The sequence below is a fragment of the Erythrolamprus reginae genome, chromosome 5 (genome assembly GCF_031021105.1).
Source record: "Erythrolamprus reginae isolate rEryReg1 chromosome 5, rEryReg1.hap1, whole genome shotgun sequence".
In the NCBI taxonomy this organism is placed as follows: Eukaryota; Metazoa; Chordata; class Lepidosauria; order Squamata; family Dipsadidae; genus Erythrolamprus; species Erythrolamprus reginae.
In genome coordinates, this window is record NC_091954.1 from 22,723,119 (window position 1) to 22,738,872 (window position 15,754).

Below are 15,754 nucleotides of genomic sequence, written 5' to 3' on the forward strand. Positions count from 1 at the left end.
GGAGATTTCATACATTAATGCATACATACAAGCCTACACACCCACACCCACACACCATATATATAATGTATCCGAAAGATCCACAATTCAGAAGTAATGCAACACACATTTTGCATGAAATTTCAGACACAACCCTGACCTTTCTAGAAAATGTTAAGTAAAAAAAAAAACAGTTGGAAGAACTGTTCCTAGATTCAACTCGCTATGACATAAATTCTTATAGAGTTTAACAATCTATAAAGCTAAAATTTGTGCCAAACGTTGAGTGAGATACAAACATACAAAAGTTGAGTGAGATACAAGCGACATACAATGTGTCGCACAATACAGAGATTTGTATAGTGATAGTCCAGAACAGTTGTGTGAAAATATCCTGTGCTAGAAGTATTATAGTCCCACAACTACCTAGGTTTAGTATTCTTTAAGCAATGCTGCTTCCTTAACTTCCCTTTTTCTCAGTATCTACCTTATTTTTCGAGTATAACACGGACCTAGATTTTAGAGGTGGAAAACAAGGATAAAAGTATTCTGAACCAAATGATGTAGTAATACATTATTTAATAAAATACCAGTGTAAGCAGAATATTTTTTACAACCATATACACTTTTTACAAACTTCAAACTTGACAGCTTTAAGACTAGTGGACTTCAACTCCCAGAATTCCTCTTCCGGTCATGCTAGCTCAGGAATGGGAGTTGAAGTCCACAAGCCTTAAGCTTGCCAAATTTGAAGACCTTTGCACCCCTAATCCAGGGATCTTCAAACATGACAGCTTTGAGACTAGTGGACTTCAACTCCCAGAATTCCTCCTCCAGTCATGCTAAATGGGGTAATTAAAAGGCAAAAACAGTCCCGTTTTTGAAAAATAAATTGGGTGGGTAAAGGGTCTGGGAAGTCTGCAGAGAACGTCTGGGTGCTGGGCGAAGGCAAAAATGTCCCAATTTTTGTGAAATTCCATTTATTTCACAAAAACTGAGCCATTTTTGTCATTCCCCCAGCACCCTGGAGCTCTCTGCAGGCTTCCCAGACCCTTTGTCCAAAAATGGGCGGTGGGGGTAGGGCTTTGGGACTGCAAAATATTAGGTGTATAAGACACACCGACATTTCCAACCTCTATTGGGGGGGGGATGCATCTTATACTCAAAAAAATATGATAATAATAAAGCAGCTCACGTTGGTGAAACCAGCAACTTTAGGAAAGGATCTAACCTTGGGTTACATTTAAATTTGGTCATCCAGGTTCCAATTAAATTGTGTTCTATGCTCAAAACTTTCTTTCTTTAGACACCGAGACCCCTGAAATAGTAAAAAAAAAGTTACAAACATCCACTTTTTTTTAATAAACGTGGAAGGGGGCAGGAAGAGGAGAACCAGAAATAGGCAGTTGAGATTTCGAGCTTGTTTTATATAGTGCTGCTTTTCCTGAAAAACTTTAGCAACCGAGAATTAGCCTTATCCTCCCTTTTTGTCCCTGCCTTGACCTCAGTTGAGTCATGACCACACAACAGCAATCAGTGAGGTAGACATCAGTGGCCGGCGTAGCTGTGTCCGTATTCATAGTTTCAGGCTGAATGTAAACACAGCTTCCAGCTCAAAGTAACCACTTTGCTATAAGTAGAAATTAGCAATTAAAGCTTTATAAGAACGGAACGAAAGCAAAACAAGAAAGAGGTCGGAAGCTTGGGGAAATAATGCAATTATCTGGGAAAAGGGGGGCCTTCAAACAGATGGCATCAACACTGCTAGACAAAAGGTATTCTATGGAGCCACTCCACCTTTTCTCTCTTTCATGGGTGTCTCACAGTAGGAGGAAGGGTGCAAAAACAAAGAGGATTCACAAATGGGAAAAGGCCATCTGGAGCGTTTATAAAAATCAGTGAAAAAGCCAAACTAATAGCACAATGAGTTCCTTGTCCAGCAAGGGCCAGGCTAAGCCTATAAAGCTGTGCCCGCTTACCTTGGAGTAAAACTCACTCAACTCAGTTGGGCTTACTCCCACTTGTCAAGCCAACAAAAGTGGGCAGCGTTTTAGAAACAAAAATAGAAAAAGACCGCTATTCCTTTCTAGGAGCCACAGCCATGGTGGTCTGCTAAGCAGTAACATGTGCAAAAAGTGGGAAGTTGCTCTTCACTAAAATCCGATGATGGAAGTGCACTTTTTTTTTTCCAAATTAAGTTTGCGCTCATTTAAAGCATCATTGGGTTGTTGTTGTTTTTTCAAAATTTGGAATTCACAGCACATCTCATATTCAGCTCATATTAATCATTGCTGTGTGACCCAGTGCAACCTGATATTTTACTTATCTGTGCTGCCTTTACCGCTTTGAGCTATCTGCAATCCTAGGAAACTGGTTTCCCCCCTACACATTCTCTCTATTCACCTTCTATTTTTATTTTGATGTTTCCCATCCTTGCAGTCATCATGAGCTTGGTCTTTTTCAGGTTCAGAATGTGAGGGAAGGAAAACTGGGGCTTGCTTATATAGGTCTCAGAAGGATATTAGGCCCTAAAAAGTTACATGAACTAATGTTTTAGACAGAAAGGTTGCACAGAATTATTTGTAATCCTGCTGAGCTGTTGCTGTGAAATGTGATTTTGCAAAGTATGTAGTTTTTAGATATATTTGGAATTTTAGAACATGGAAACTGTGAGAAATAGGGAACTGATATTAGATGAAGGCAGAGGTTTGAGATGTACATGGACATATGTGGAGACTGTCTGTCACTAAGACAGTAAGAAGTAAGTTGTGAAATGCATGCAGAAATATATTAAAAAAATTGTCTTGGGATGAGTTTGGTGTCCCTGGCCCTAGCTAATCCATGCTGGATTTAGCTATGACAGTGGACCTCATTGCAATGAGTAATTGATGTAAGTTTTATCTTTAATGATGGCTTTCTCCCATGTTCTCAATTGCTCATGGAATAAACCTCTGAATCTCAAAGTAATATCTATTATTTGTGATTTGTCTGTTTCCTTTTTTTGCCAGGAAATACGTTTATCCCAAGAAAGATATAAAAATTCTCACTTCTTTGATTTTTGTGATCAAAACCAAATTGCTTTGGGGAGCATAGTTCCCTCTAAGCTGAGCAGTGAGCAATCGCTCACTTAAAAATCATCATCAACTGCCCAGAAGCCGAGAGGGAAAGAGTGAGAGGGAAGGAGAGAGAGGAAGAGTGGAAGAGAAAGAAACAGATAGAAAAAAGAGAGGGAGGAAAAGAGAAAGAAAAAGAATGGGAGTAAGGAAGAGAGAAAGAAAATCAAAATCTAGTTTGAAACTAGCTCAACTATTTAAGTGGCATTTTGATATTGATAAGAGTTGCCCTATTATGAGCTCACTGTTATAGATACACAGTACAGTATTTTATTTTGAAATTCTCTGAGGCAAAACAGGGTGGGTTTTTTATTTGTTTGTTTGTTTATTTAATATTTCTGAGCTGAAGGGACTGCCGCTCAGACACTATACTTTTCCGCCCACCCCCCCAAAAAAATTCGAGGGAACACTGTTGGGGAGTCTGATTAACTATGATTCTGTGCCAAGAGGTTGGTATTGACTCTTAAGAATTGTTATTTATTTTATGTTGGCAAGTTTATATGGCCACCCATCTTATCCAGGCAATCCTGGGCTATCAATAAACAAACACAATATAAAATGCCATGAATAAATGACCAATGAACAAGAATACAGGTAGTCCTCAGCTTACGATCACAACCCAAAATTTCTGTTGCAAAGTGAGAAAGTCATTAAGCAAATGACTGCAGTTATTAAGTTAATAACACAGTTGTTAAGTGAATCTGGCTTCCCCACCGACTCAGGTCATAAAAGGGGATCACATTACTCCAGGACACTAAAACCAAGCTGTTGTAAGCCGTGGACTACTCATAGTTGACACTCCTTGCGAATTGTCTAATGGTAATAAAGATATAAAACCATGCAAACCTTGCTCCGCTAACATTTGGCCCCAGTGCCTGCAGGCAAATGCATCCCCTCCCCCTAAGATATGGTGTCAACTAAATTGCAAGGGAAAGGGAAAGTTGGTTATTATTCCAAGAGAAAGTGGACAACAGTGAAGCTGCTGCTAGAAGAATGGTCCACCAAGCGTCCCATTTCAGTCAGTCTTCATTACCCAATTAATCACCACATTGAGTCAATATATGACACTTTCCATTAGAGCGAACTGAACAAATTCCATTTTGCATTGATTTGTAGCTCAGTAAAAACACAAAGGGAGGATTTAAAAAAAAAAGTTTACTAGTAGTTAAAAGAATAAAACCAGAGCTTTTAATAGGGGATGTTTAGGGGATAATGTCTGAAGTATGATTTCAGTCTGTTAAAGCGATTTCTTTTCCCTCGCAGAGAACTTGTCGGCTAGAAACGAAAGTTTTATATGTATGTATATCTTTCTACAAAAGCTATCATGGTCTAAGTGAGGACCTCCAGTCTTCCCTGCTAATGGGGCCCATCTATCATTCTCAAAGTACTTTAGGGAATGTTCCATTTTTTAGTGCTTTACCCACTAGCTGGACAATGAATGCCAGCACAAGGCTCCCCACTGAAACATAAATCTTCTACTCTGAACTTCCCTTTCCAAAAGTGCTGAAAGTTTCAGTGTGAGTTAAGAGCTTATTCTACCCTTAGAGAAAGATTTACTGAAGTTCCAATTCTCTCTCTTTCAGGATAATGGGGAAAAATGGAAAGAACAAATGAATAGTTAACATGTGCAAAGATATGGTATGTTGCCATAATTTGGCTAAAACTAGACAGACTCCAGAGTTCCCAAAGGTGCTTTTGCAAGAAGCAACTGGAATTTGGTTTTCTTTGAAGACATTTTGCTTCTCATCCAAGAAGCTTCTTCAGTTCTGACTGAATGGCGGAGAATGGAAGGTTTTATATTCCTTGCAATCATCTGGTTGTTAGTGCTATTTCTGAGAGTCCCTGGGAGGGTTATCTGTGGCCTCAGGGTTACCTGGATGAGTGTGGAATCTTCTTGGAACTGCTGAAAGGATGATGTTGTAATTTTTTAGCAGTTCCAACAAGTTCCAAGGAGGTTCCATACCCATTTGCACTATTCAGGCGATCCTAATAAACCTCCAAGTGATTCAACAACTCTCAAAAGAGTACAAATGACCAGATGACTAAGGAATATAAATCCTTTCATTTTCCTACATTCATCCAGAACTGAAGAAGCTTCAGTTGAACTTCTTCAATGATAAACAACAACAAAAAGTCCAATTGCCTTTTGAAAGAGCACTTTTGGGACAACCATGACTTGGATGACTGAGAATCTTCATAGACAGAGGCTGAATAAATACTAATGTCTATACCCTCTTTGGGTTTCAGTGTGACCCAGTGAGGGGCGGCATACAAATCTAAATAATAATAATAATAATAATAATAATAATAATAATAATAATAATAATAATAATACACAGATGATCCACTGGATCTTGTGCCGGAACTACCATTTACCAGTGGCAAAGAATTGGTGGGATCATAAGCCCGAAAAAGTGGTCGAAACTGAGCAAGCAAAACTACTGTGGGACTTCAGACTGACCGAATTCTGAAGCATAACACACCAGACATCCTGATTGTGGAGAAAAAGAAAGTATGGATCATCGACATCGCAATCCCAGGAGACAGCAGAATTGATGAGAAGCAGCTAGAGAAATTAGTGAAATACGAAGATCTAAAATTCGAGCTGCAATGACTCTAGCATAAGCCAGTGAAAGTTATCCCAGTGGTACTTGGCACGCTGGGCACAGTGCCAAAGGATCTCAGCGGACATTTGAAAACCATCGGAATTGACAAAATCTCCATCTGTCAATTGCAAAAGGCCGCTTTACTGGGATCGGCAAACATAATTCACCGCTACATCACACAGTCCTAGGTGCTTGGGAAGCGCCCGACTGGTGATGAAATACGAAATCTAGCATAGTGATCTAGTTTGCTGTGTTGTATTGACATAATAATAATAATAATAATAATAATAATAATAATAATAATAATAATAATAATAATAATACAAATATGATTTTGGAGGGCTGGATTACAGGAAGTCCTCGACTCATTTAGTGACTATTCCAGGTTACAATGGCATTGAAAAAACTGACCTATGACCATTTTTCAAACTTATGACTTTTGTAGCATCCCCATGGTCATGTGAGCAAAATTCGGAAACTTGACACCTGGTTCTTATTTATGACAATTGCTGCATCCCGGGGTCACGTGATTCCCTTTTGTGACCTTCAAACAAACAAAATCAATGGGGAAGCAAGATACATATCACATCTGGGATACTAGCTTAGCAGCTGCAGTGATTCACTTAACAGCGGTGGCCACAATTCAAAGTGTTGGTTATGACCTATAAAGCCCTTCATGGCACCGGACCAGATTATCTCAGGGACTGCCTTCTGCTGCACAAATCCCAGCGACCAGTTAGGTCCCACAGAGTGGGTCTTCTCTGGGTCCTGTCAACCAAACAATGCCGCTTGGCGGGACCCAGGGGAAGAGCCTTCTCTGTGGCGGCCCCGGCCCTCTGGAACCAACTCCCCCAAGAGATTAGAACTGCCCCCACTCTTCTTGCCTTTCGTAAGCTACTTAAAACCCACCTCTGCCGCCAGGCATGGGGGAATTGAGATACTCTTTCCCCCTAGGCCTTTACAATTTTATGCATGGTATGTCTGTATGTATGTTTGGTTTTTATAATAATGGGTTTTTAACTGTTTTTAGTATTGGATTATTATTATATGCTGTTTTATTATTGCTGTTAGCCACCCCGAGTCTACGGAGTCTACGGAGAGGGGCGGCATACAAATCCAATAAATGAATGAATGAATGAATGAATGAATGAATGAATGAATAAATAAATAAATAAAGACAAAAATTAAAAAAATAAAATCAACAACTTTCTTTCAAACATCTTTAAACTAATGTATCTCAGACTCCAGCCTAGAATGTTTAGCATGCTTGATCTTCAGAAATATAAACAAACAGGCACAAAATGACATTTTCCACTACATTCTGGAATGTTATTGTTTGTTCTCACTAGGCGTGAAAAAAGCCTCCCCCCCCCCCAGTCCCCATTTGAAAATGGCTTGTTGTGCCTTTGACAGGGAAGCCGAAATACGATTGATGCTGGAATTAAAATTATTAATCCTGTACAAGGAAAATAACAGAAAAATAAATTAAAAATAAATTCAGCATATACAGCTGTAGAAGATGGGGTGGGGCGGGGTTTGCTTGAAATTTGACTTGCAAGGCACATGTTGATTTCTAATTGTGGATTTTGTTCCTTGATTTGCTCTCCCACCTTGTCTTTGAGCCATTGTAGACACAGAAGGATGTTACCTAACTTTATTCCCAGAGGTACAAGCCCATAAAACCAGATTAAGAGAAAGTAATAGACTACACTCATTCAACAGTCTCAATTTCCCTGCCCAAATCAACCATCAGACTTGCCTACATAAGAAGAGACCTGGAACTGGGCATGGATAGTTTAGCAAAAATGAGGGCCAGAGGGGACATGGTAGCAGTATACAGATATTTGAGGGTTTCCACAGAGAGGAGGGGGTCACACTATTTTCCAGGGCACCAGAGGGCCAGACAAGAAGCAATGGATGGAAACTGACCAAGGACAGATACAATCTGGAAATAAGGAAGAACTTTCTGACAGTGAGAGTGATCAATCAGTGGAACAGCCTGCAAGCAGAGGTTGTGAACGCCCCATCACTTGACACATTCAAAAGAAAATTGGACTGCCATCTGGTTGGGGTGATGCAGGGTTTCCTGCTTGAGCAGGGGGTTGGACTTGATGACCTGCAAGGTCCCTTCCAACTCTAATAATAAATAAATAAATAAATAAATAAATAAATAAATAAATATATAAAATTAGTGCATGAATCTCTCAAAGACAGTAACAATGCCGACACTGTAAATGACACACTAGCAATGAGAATTGTGCATAAAGTCAAATTTATTTATTTATTTTGATTTATATGCTGCCCCTCTCCGAAGACTCGGGGTGGCTTACAAATGTCAAAGATAAGACTTCAGGTGAGTATTTCTATCTTCAGGTACACTGATGAAGCCACCTATGTACCACCTGTTGGGTGACAGAAAGGGGACCCCTAACTGTAAAGAGAACCATGGCACGATGAGAATCAGAAGGAGATGGCGTTTTTTGCAGTGGGCGGGCCGGGTGGGAATCCATTGTAAGCTTTAATTTGGAAATAAAACCAACTACAGCTTGGAATCTAACCAGTAGTAGGTTCTAAAACCTGTTGCTAGCGGTTTGCACAGGTGCAGAAGCGTCCCAAGTAGGTGGGTGGAGCCTCCCACTGCCACCGCTACCGATTCACAGAAACGGACCAAAACGGAAGCAACCCACTGCTGAATGAAACTATGAACAATCATGGAGGCACCTGTAGAAGTAGTAAAGATCAGGAAAGCAGCAGGCACTCGGAAGGGTGATTTAATCAAGGCCACCCCAATAATTGCCCACTCAATGACGCAGATCCAGAAGTATGTCTTAACTTTTTATTTATAGACCATGTGAAAACATAAAGGGCTGTCATGGATGATGAACCAATGCTGGAATGGAGACAAATATCCTGCCCTAGCTGTTCTTTGTCTACAATGGTTTCCTGCATTCAGGGAGCAGGAGGCATTGGCCACAGACCTATCTTTGGTAGACTCTGAGGGTCCTCCTAGATCCGCAGCTGAGTTTAGAACAACATCTCTCAGCTGTGGCTAGGGGGACCTTTGCACAGGTGCAACTAGTGTGCCAGTTGCGGCCCTATCAGGATTTGGAGGCTCTTCTCACAGTCATTCATGCCCTAATCACCTCGCAGCTCGATTATTGCAATGTGATCTACATGGAGCTACCCTTGAAAAGCGTCCGGAGACTACAATTAGTCCAGAAAGTAGCCAGGCGAGCTGTTGTGGGTGTACCTAGATACACCCACATAACTCCAACACTCAATCGGTCTCCGGACGCAATTCAAGGTTTTGGTTATCACCTATAAAGCCCTACATGGATTTGGGCCAGACTATTTACGGGACCGTCTTCTGCCACATATCTCCCAGCGTCTGACTAGAGCTCACAGGCTTGACCTTCTCCAGGTTGTGCTGGCCAAACAATGCCATTTGGTGGGGCTATGTGGCAGGGCCTTCTCTGTTGTGGCTCCGGCTTTTTGGAATCAACTACCCCAGAGACTCATACCACTTCCACCCTCTTAGCCTTCTGGAATGCTGTGAAAACATGGCTCTGCCAGCAGGCCTGGGGCCGTTGAGTAAGACCAACTAGCTCCGGCTAACAAGAATGAATGTTTGTTGAATGATTGTTTTATTTCTGGGGTTTTTATTGTTTCATATTGTTATTGTTATATTACATTCTTTTATTATTGTATGCCGCCCAGAGTTCACAAGGAGTTGGGCAGCTTATCAATGTATTAAATTAAATTAAATTAAATTAAATAAATTGGTGAGCTAACAATATACATTTGGACCCCTAGGTTTAAACTAATTGAACATTTTTAAGAGAGATGATAGAAATACACTGTTTTCAGTGAAGATCTACGAACTGATATTGCAGACTTCAAGCCTACTAGTCCTTACAGTTTTTGGTAATACTGTAGTTGTTTTTATATAAAAAATATTACCATCACCATCAAGTGTACAAGATAAAGCCAAATCAACAGTGGAGTCATTACCCATCACACTCCAGATGTGCATACATATGGCTAATACAGTTAGTTCAAAAAATTTTATTACTAAGTGAAACAGTTTTTAAGTAAATTTTACTCCATTTTATTATCTTTCTTGTCATGGTTGTTAAATGAATTGCTGCAGTAACAGTAACAGATGTAAAATGAATCTGGCTTCCCCTTTGATTGTGTTTACCAGAAGACTGAGGACTATCTGTACCGAACCTAGCACACCTTGCTTACTGAATAGACTAAAACCTATTTGTTCAAATACGTTTTTAAACGAATCTTCGTTGATTCACATTTGTTGCTATGCTGATCATTCTAGTTTTAGCATTTTGGGATTGAATGGTTTTAATTCGATTTTGTACCCTACGCTGTGATTGCTGTGGTTATACTGAAGGGAGAAAATGAACAAATATGCAATTTAGCATCAACAGTACAGCCTAGAGTTCTAGAGGCAAAGAGATCAGCCTCTACTGCTATGTGGGTTTTTTTAACAGATTAACAGAGTTGGAAGGGACCTTGTAGGTCATCTAGTCTACCCACCTGCCGCCGCCCAAGCAGGATACTCTACACCATTTCTGACAGATGGCAGTCCAGTCTCTTGAAAGCTTCCATTGATTAAGCCCCTACAACTTCTGAAGGCAACTTCTGTTCCATTGGTTGATTGCTCTGTCAGTAAATTTCTCCTTATTTCCAGGTTGAATATCTCCGTTACCAATTTCCATCCATTATTCCTTGTCTGGCCTTCCTTATCTCAGGGACCGCCTTCTGTTGCACGAATCCCAGTGACCAGTTAGATCCCACAGAGTGGGTCTTCTCCGGGTCCCGTCAACTAAGCAATGTTGCTTGGCGGGACCCAGGGGAAGAGCCTTCTCTGTGGCCGCCCCGGCCCTCTGGAACCAACTCCCCCCAGAGATTAAAATTGCCCCCACCCTCCTTGCCTTTCATAAGCTTCTTAAAACCCACCTCTGCCGCCAGGCATGGGGGAACTGAGATACTCTTTCCCCCCTAGGCCTTTACAATTTTATGCAAGGTATGTCTGTATGTATGTTTGGTTTTATAATAAGGGTTTTTAACTGTTTTAATATTGGATTGTTATATGTTGTTTTTATTACTGTTGTTAGCCGCCCCAGTCTACGGAGAGGGATGGCATACAAATCCAATCAATCAATCAATCAATCAATCAATCAGTGCTTTGGAGAATAGCTTAACTCCCTCCTCTCTGTGGCAGCCTCTCAAATATTGGAACACTGCTAGATGTTAAATGTCAGAAACATTTTATCAATAGATCTCAATTCTTGTTGAGAATTCCAGATCTTTTTCAGATGTATGACTGTGGGTCAGAAACGATCAAAACCAAACATGAGATCCTGCCTGGATGAGACATCCCCGTTTCCCAATCTGATTATTGTCTGTGAGCATGTGTGATTATTTCATATTAATCCAGACTTGGTTCCATTAAATATAACTCAATTCTACATAATACATACAGTACCACTGCTTACAAAAAGGGAGTAAACTATAAATAGCTTAACAAGACAACATATTATTCATTGTACTCAACTTGCGCTCTTTGGAATGGAAAGTTAAACAACTGCATACACTCAAATCAAAGTTGACAAGAAGCAGATGACATTAGCTATGAATTATGTTTTAGGGTTTGCTCTCAATGTGTTGCTCACAGTTGGTAATGAGAAACTCTTGTATAGTTATGTCTACATTTGTGGGAAGCTAGGAAAAAAGGGAGAGGAAGATCTCCCAAGTTACAGCCATAACTGAATTCAAAGAGGAGTGTCAAACAGTCTCAGTATGTCTTTTCAAAAACAGCATGCAGAAATCCTCTATTTTTTGGACACCGTCTTTTTAAAAAAAACATCTTCAAAGAAACATCCTATGGTACCATAAGTTGACTTCCTCATTTAAACCTATTCCAAATGGTAAACATTTTCTAAGTTGTCTGGTTCTCTTGCTCAGTTGCAGATAGAAACAGAACTAAAATAATTTGCCCAGTCCAAATAAAAATCCTAGGTGTGTTGAAAAGCTCTAGGCAGCTGAAGCAACTATTAGTTAGAACCACTGCTGGGAATCCAATAAAGTTTCTTCCAACTTCTGTGCAATGCTCCTGTGTTTGCTCAGCTTCTTTATAGCTTCTTGAATCTCAGCACTTAGAAAGACTCAACCAAAACTGGAAAGTCCTTGTTTCCTTCTGCTTCAAATATTGTTGGCATTTCACAACTTTTGATGCCCTCCAATGTGTTGAGAATACAGCCTTCATAATTCATCGGCATCACTGCCCAGCATTTGGTCAGCACAAAGGTAAAAGGCACCTGTTAGCCCTGGCGCGCCTGGTGACTTGGGGCTGCCATTTTGCGGGGAGAGGTAATACCATGGACAATCCACCAGAGGGCTCCAACGTGATGGGAGACACCGTGGGTAATCTACGCCCACACCTGAGGGCTTCAGCCTAGTCACAGACACCTACTTGGCTGGATGCCGCCGCCGCTGCTGCTTCCATGTATGTCAGGCAGATTCTGGAAACAGGTGGGAAGTGGACCAGGCGCCTGCGCACTGAGCAAGTGTCACCGTCTTACCCAGCTGGGAGTCGGAATGAGCGCCTGTGCATGGAGAAGGTTTTGGCCTGATGACATTTGAATAGCACTCAGCTGAGAGGAGGTGGGACGTGCGCATGACTGGGAGGTGGGGCCGTGAGAAAAGCTTAAATGGTGATGGGGAGCACTGGGCGGTTAGCCCTGACTTCATTTCTCTGTATAGTTTAGTTTAGTTTAGTTTATTAGATTTGTATGCCGCCCCTCTCCCAAGACTTGGGGCGTCTCACAACAGTAATAAGAAACAGTGTAACAATGGGACAAATCTAATAATAAAAATATATAAAAACCCCAACAATTAAAAACCATACAGCACATAGATACCAAACATGAAATATAAAAGCCTGGGGGAGATGTCTTAGTTCCCCCATGCCTGGCGATACAGGTGGGTCTTGAGTAACTTGTGAAAGACAAGGAGGGTGGGGGCTGTTCTAATCTCCTGGGGGAGTTGGTTCCAGAGGGCCGGGGCCGCCACAGAGAAGGCTCCTCCCCTGGGGCCCGCCAAATGACATTGTTTGGTCAACGGGACCCGGAGAAGGCCAACTCTGTGGGATCTTATCGGCCTCTGGGATTCGTGCGGTAGAAGGCGGTTCCGGAGGTATTCTGGTCCAATGCCATATAGGGATTTAAAGGTCATTACCAACACTTTGAATTGTGACCGGAAACTGATCGGCAGCCAGTGCAGACTACGGAGTGTTGTAGAAATGTGGCCGAATCTGGGAAGCCCCACGATAGCTCTCGCGGCCGCATTCTGCACGATCTGAAGTTTCCGAACACTTTTCAAAGGTAGCCCCATGTAGAGAGCATTGGAGTAATCGAACCTCAAGGTGATGAGGGCATGAGCGACTGTGGGCAGTGACTCCCTGTCCAAATAGGGCGGCAACTGGTACACCACGCAAACCTGGGCAAACGCCCTCCCAGCCACAGCCGAAAGATGATGTTCCAATGTTAGCTGTGGATCGAGGAGGACGCCCAAGTTGCGAACCCTCTCTGAGGGGGTCAATAATTCCCCCCCCCCACAGGGTAATGGATGGACAGATGGAATTGTCCTCGGGAGGCAAAACCCACAGCCACTCTATCTTGTCTGGATTGAGTTTGAGCTTGTTGACACCCATCCAGACCCCAACAGCCAGTGATCAGTTCGTGCCAGAGAAAGGAGGAGGATTAAAGCAATACAAACCAGGACTGAGTTTTGTGGTGTTTCTTTTTCTCTCAACCTACCGGAACCTGACAGCACCAGCTCCAGAAAACTTTACTAGCACTAACCCTAGATAAATACCTGGATTATTACAAACCTTTCACCCACCCACAGATCCTAGTCGGTCCAGAGGCAGAAGTACAGTATTAAAATCAATTCTTTGTCTAAAGTAATTTATGGCCACTCTTTAAGCCACAATCCCTTTTCTAATGGATTAAATTAATGGCACTAAATTCACTGTTGGAAGATTAAAGAGACTAGGTTAGGGACAGGTGGGGCAAAAAATCTATTTGTGTGGTTGCTGAAGAATCAACACTGTCTTAATGACACAAAACAAATACTGTAATGAAATAAACACAATTTTTAGGACTCTGTCCAAATAGTTGGGTTGGCAATATATAAACCAACAATGTATGCATGTAGATTTAACTGTGTTAATGTATATAGCTTTAACTGTATGTTATTTCTGATTGGTTGATTGTATTGCAGATTGCCGTAAGATGGGGCTAAAGATCATAGTTTTTTCTCTCTGACATTCTCTCTCTGATATGCTTTTTTAGTTGTATCTAAGCTGTGTTTAACCTTAGTATCTTTGTTTACTGTTCATGACAAAGACAACTGGTAAGAAGACTTTGTAATTGGATGTCCTTTGGACTCTTATTCTGACTATTATGTGTCTGACCTGGACTGTGCTATTTCTTAAAGTAAACTTTAACTCAAGTTAGTGTATCTCTGTGTGGCTAAATAATTTTTCGTAACTACTTTCATAAACATTTCTGTGAGCATATCCTTGTTATTCGGGTTACTTTGCACATCCATTAACACAATGAATCCCAGCGACCAGTTAGGTCCCACAGAGTGGATCTTCTCCAGGTCCTGTCAACTAAACAATGTTGCTTGGCAGGACCCAGGGGAAGAGCCTTCTCTGTGGCGGCCCCGACCCTTTGGAACCAACTCCCCCCAGAGATTAGAATTGCTCCCTCCCTCCTTGCCTTTCGTAAGCTTCTTAAAACCCACCTCTGCCGCCAGGCATGGGGGGATTGAGATACTCTTTCCCCTTAGGCCTTTACAATTGTATGCATGGTATGTCTGTATGTATGTTTGGTTTTACAATAGGGGTTTTTAACTGTTTATATTGGATTTTCATATGCCGCTTACTACTGTTGTTAGCTGCCCCAAGTCTACGGAGAGGGGCGGCATACAAATCCAATCCAATCCAATCAAATCAAACTAAAACAAAACAAAAGAGAACATATAGAACATTTATGCACACAGACAACTGTGTATATAAGTTTGATCCAAGTATTTCAATTAATAAGCCATACTTCATTGTAATCAACTGATTTACCTCAGTAAGAAACTTATTTGCTTGATGCTTATAATATTAAGTCTAGAAACCATTCAGCAGATGGATCCAGCTACTTAACTCTCCAATGTTGAAGTCTTTTAACTATATAATATCATTTATTAAATATTTTAATTTTTAAAATATATAAAGAATTAGGGATCATTTGTCCAGATATCATGTGATAGGAATACAATTCAAAGAAAAAATTAGAGTTCAAGTCTTCTCTCAAAAACTGAATTACTCATAGTAATTTCCTCCCAAGAAAAATAATTATAGGGTAGATCACAGAGACATGTTTAAATTAAGCATGAATGCTTAACCTAATTCAAACTAAAATTCCTCAACGGGGAAGTAGCATTTTTCAAAAACACTTTAACACAGGCTACGAAGGACGATTCTTGGAGAAGGGATTTCCTTTATCCAGCTTTCAAATCTTTCCTGGTTATTTTTTTCAGCTTTAGTGTTATAAAATGTTCTGCAGTCATCAGGCAAAAAGGTAGTAATTAAGAGAATCAGTGAACAGAACTTGGAACAGACTATTGGTACTGCTTTAAATACTTTTAAAGAAGGTATTTATTTACCTTTAAGGAAAGCAAAGAAACTCTTAGACTTACATGAAAAAGAGAGGTATTCTTTAAAAACATGGCTGAAAAGGTTAAATTTTCCTTCATCTTCCAGGGTGGATCTTTTATGAAGCTGGAATCCCTGTGCTTACAATCACAATTTTAAACTTTCATGTAATGACATGTTTAGCACTGGGCTAGCTTGGATGGCAGGGAACTTGTGTTCCTCCACTGATGCTGCTTTTAGACCTTGCCCATATGTTTACATTGTCTGTCTGTTGCTATTGTGTACTCTAGGTCTGGTCTGGTTTTAACCCTCCATTCACTACC

General features: G+C 40.8%; 1 protein-coding gene across 3 annotated transcripts in view; it reads right to left on the reverse strand.

The window, feature by feature from the left end:
• The window catches only part of PALD1 (phosphatase domain containing paladin 1), a 185,089-nt gene that overhangs the window by 36,384 nt on the left and 132,951 nt on the right, over positions 1–15,754 (reverse strand). The window lies entirely within an intron of this gene.